This window comes from Primulina tabacum, chromosome 13 (assembly GCF_025594145.1).
Source record: "Primulina tabacum isolate GXHZ01 chromosome 13, ASM2559414v2, whole genome shotgun sequence".
NCBI classification, from domain to species: Eukaryota; Viridiplantae; Streptophyta; class Magnoliopsida; order Lamiales; family Gesneriaceae; genus Primulina; species Primulina tabacum.
The window spans coordinates 25,607,548-25,612,552 of NC_134562.1; positions in this window are offsets into that span (position 1 = coordinate 25,607,548).

The following is a 5,005-nucleotide window of genomic DNA, read 5'->3' on the forward strand; positions in this document are numbered from 1 at the left end:
AAGGTAGTCAGAGGTCTTCCCAAGGAATGAGATGTTAAGACAATGGCTATGAGGGAATCAAAGGACCTGAATAAGGTCGAATTACATGATCTATTTTCTGATCTAAAGGCCCATGAGTTCGAGTTGGAAACGAGATAAGGAGAGCCTTCCACACCAGTAGCTACAACAGCTCTTAGTACTGTCAAACTGGAACCAACTGGTTCAGTTGAGAAAACTGCTAATCAGTTAAGCAATGATGCAATGTAATTATTTGTCAAAAAATTTGGAAGATTCATGAGAAGAAATCAAGTACCTTTTCAAATACAATATCAGTGGAATAACACCAAGGAATAACCAAATGCTTGCTACATCTGTGGCAAAACTGGACACTTCATTGATGACTGTCCTAAGCAAAAGAAAGATAGTCAAGTGTCAGCTGAAAAAAGGAAAGAAATCACATGAGTACAGGAGAAGAACCAAAAATGATAAGAAATCATTCAGAAAAAAACACGAAGTTCTTCTAGCTGAGGAAAGTAAATCCAAATGGGCTGAATCTGACAGCGATGAATCAGAACCTTAGAGCTTGAGCAGCTCCAGCGATGATGAGGAGGTCAAGTGTCTGGTGGCTGATGACACAGAACTATAATCAACCAATGAACATGTATTCGATTTTAGTTCAACTGACTTTTAAATGTGATGAACTTATTTCCACATTACATTGACATGGTCAACGAGTATCACAAGCTTGCTCTCTCATTTGAGAAGGCCAAAGCAAAGCAAACTGATTCCCAATGACGATAAAACTGAAATTGATAAATCAGTTGAACTGTTGAGTCTAAAACGGGAGATTTTTGAGCTGAATGCTGAAAGAAGCAAAAATCAATCTATGATTCAGCAGTTAAGGCTTGAGAATTCAAAGCAAATTGAGCTTATTCATGGCATGAATAAATCATCAGTTGCACTAACTGAAATGCAATTGGTTATAGCCCTAAAACTTCAACTGATTCATGTAGCTGGGCCACCTAAAAGGTTCAGCAATAAACACCTTATTTCTCCAAATGTATATTCCAATTACCATAATTGTAAACAACTTCAGAAAGATATCAGCTGAACAACCAGTTGAACAAGGCTAAAGCACATATTGCCTCATCTGCACACAACACACCAAGCACACACAAGCCGGGAAAAACCATTTGGAACACAACAACTGAAAAGTCATTCAGACTGATCCAAGTCTGGGTTCCTAAAGGACTAATCAGTTTAGGACCCAAATAGATATGGATAACAAAATTATTCATTGTGTTGATTGCAGGTGACAGGTACAAACAAAGAATCAATCTAGTATCTGGACAGTGGATGCTCGGGGCATATGACAGGGAATGCAAATTTTCTATCCCAACTGATCAAATACACTGATCCAAACATTAGTTTTGGAGACAACTCTAAAGATAAAACTGTAGGTAAGGATAAGCTTATCCATGATAACTTTACTATCAAAGATGTCTTACTAGTTGAGAATTTGAAGTATAATTGATGAGCATCAGTCAGTTATGGCGACAACAATTTCTCCAGTTCAGTTCAACATACACACTGCTCAGTTAGATACTTAACTTATGATATCATTTTAACTGGCAATCGTTGTGGAAATACTTACAAAGTCAGTTTGACTGATCAACCTAATGCACCAGTTTGTTTTATAGTTTCAAAATCTTCTAAGAACAGGTTATGACATAAAAGGTTGAACCACCTAAACTTTAAATCTATTGCTTATCTGAGTAACCATGATCTTGTAACTGGTTTGCTCAAAATAGATTTTTCAAAGGATTATATTTGCTCAGCATGTCAGTTTGGTAAGCAAGTAAGATCTTCATTTAAAAACAAAGGGAGGAAATCATCCTCCAGATGCTTAGAACTGCTGCATATGGATATTTTTGGTCATATATCAGTCATGAGTTTAGGGGGAATGAAATGCACCTTGGTAATCGTTGATGATTTTTCAAGATTTACTTAGGTTATCTTTACAACTAACTAAACTTTTCAAAAGATTATTAAATGAAAAATCAGTTAGTATTGATAGAATAAGGTCTGATCGAGAGACTGAATTCAACAATCAAAATCTTTCACAATTTTTAGAAAATACTGGGATCAAGCATAAGCTCTCAGTAGCTAGAACACCTCAGCAAAATGGTATAACTGAGAGAATAAATCGAACCCTTAAAGAAGCTGCTAGAACAATGCTTGTTTATTCTGGTATTTCTCAGAGGTTTTGGGCAGAAGCAGTAAACACTACGTGTTACACTCAAAACAGATCGATGATTAATAAAAATCATTTGAAAACGCCATATGAGATCTGACATGGACGTAAAAGTGTGGTTTCTTATTTCAAAATATTCGGCTGCAGATGTTTTATCTTGATAATGGTAAAAATCATTTAAAAGCTTTTGATGATAAATCTGCAAGGGGATATTTCTTGGTATTCATCAGTTAGTAAAGCTTATCGATTATTTAACAATGCACTTTGAATGTCGAAGAGTCAATTCATGTGTTATTTGATGAATCTGTACTAACTGATAAGCCAACTGATCCAGTTGAGCTAGTTGATCGCTTTACAGATATAAGTTTGGAGGATGATAGTGAAGAAGAAAATCAAATCCAATCAAAATATACTTCAAACACCAGAACCAAAAGTGTTGGATCAATCAGTTGAACAAGAAATTGTTCCTGATAATCAGTTGGTAGAGAAAAATGATAATAGTAAAATACCAACTGAAGCAGCAGCAACTGAAAATGAAGAAGACATTCAGTTGCCAAATGCAACAAATGCTGAATACAGATGGAAGAAATCCCATCCACCAGAATTGGTGATAAGTAACCCATCTGATCCGGTAAGAACTCGAAATCAAATGATTAATTTATTTATTCATTCAAATTTTGTTTCCCAACTGGAACCAAAGAAAATTGATGAAGCTCTTGTTGACCCTAACTAGATAAATGCTATGCAAGGAGCTAAATCAGTTTACCCATAACAATGTCTGAAACTTAGTTCCAAGATCAGTTTCTAAAACTATTATAGGTACGAAATGAGTGTACAGAAACAAACTGAACGAAGATGGTTCAGTTGTGCGCAATAAAGCAAGACTTGTAGCACAAGGATATAGACAAGAAGAAGGAATAGATTACGACGATACATATGCATCAGTTGTAAGACTGGAAGCAATCAGAATATTCCTTGACTATGCCTCATTCAAAAAATTTAAAGTCTACCAAATGGACGTGAAGAGTGCATTTCTGAATGGTCAGTTGCAGGAAGAAGTATATGTTGAACAACCACCAGGTTTTGTTAATCACTTTCATCCTGATCATGTTTATCATTTGAACAAAGCTCGATATGGTCTTAAACAAGCTCCAAGAGCTTTGTATGATACACTTTCAAAATTCCTAACTGATCATGATTTTACTGTTGGATCAGTTGATAAGACTCTGTTCAAATTTTCAAAAAATGATCATACTTTACTTGTGCAAATATATGTTGATGATATTATTTTTGAGTCAAATAACCCCAAATTATGTGAGAAATTTTCCAAGTTAATGCAGGAAAAATTTGAGATGAGTGTGATGGGTGAACTGACATTCTTTCTCGATCTGCAAGTGAAACAACTGGAAACTGGTACTTTTATCAGTCAGACCAAATACACGAAGGAATTGCTCAAGAAATTTGGCATGGAAACATGTTCAGCTATAAATATTCCCAAGAATTCTTCAATTAAATTAGATAATGACTAAGGGAAAATATCAGTTGAGATGACACTCTACAGAGGTCTAATAGGTTCTTTATTATACCTAACTGCTGGTCGTCCTGATATTGTATTTGTTGTTTGTATGTGTGCCAAATTTCAGGAAAATCCTAAGCATCGTACTTTTTAGTTTCCAAACGTATACTGAAATATCTTAAAGGTACACAAAATGTGGGCTTATGGTATGCTAAGGACTCATCGTTCAATTTAGTTGGCTACTCAGATGCAGATTATGCAGGATGTAAGCTTGATCGTAAAAGCACCAGTGGATCATGTTAGTTTCTAGGAGACCTACTGATTTCATGGTTCAACAAGAAGCAAACATCCATTGAAACTTCCACAACTTAAGCAGAATATCTTGCTGCTGCGCTCAACTGCTCTGGGTTCAGAAACAAATGAAAGACAATGGAGTTATTGCAAAAGAATCACCAATATTTTGTGATAATACAAGCACAATTGTGATTACATATAATCTATTTCTTCACTCAAGGACCCATATATCGATGTCAGACATCATTTCATCAGAGATCATGCTTTAAAGAAGGAAATTAGGCTAGAATACATACCAAGTGATCAACAAGCAGCTGACATCTTCATCAAACTATTACCCGAGACTAATTTTTCTCATTTTCGCAATATTCTTGGTTTAATTGACTGTCTTAATTATATTTGTTTTAATGCTGATATGTCAGTTATTGCTAATTATTATTCAGTTAGTCAATTGTCAGTTATTCAACTGCTAGTTAGTCAACTAATATCAGTTAGTATGGAGAAAGGAAACAGTAATGAATCGAAACAACAAATTTATTGATAATATCTTTATCATATTACACGAGTTATTTCCCTATCATTGGCTTCTAGCCAAAGGGACATCCAATTAGACAAATCATTATAGGAAATTATTCCGAAGCTTTTCGAAAGACAATCTTTTCCAGCACTATCTGCTCCTTCAATAGCATCAACTCTAAAAGATCTCCATCAGTGGCAATATCTGAAGTATGGATAACATCGAGACGCCTCTTATACTTAATCTTAGTTGCCTTCTGTTTATCAGTAGCAACTAATCCTTCTCATTGAATGGTATGGAGGTCATGTATTTTAGTCCAGGTGGACATGACATTTTCCAAGACAAGATCCTCAATAGCTCATTTCAAACTCTTCAAACGGCGAAGCCTTGATGGAGAAAGAGGGTTGTTGCAACTGCTTGCTCTATCTATCTGTGCTTAATTGTT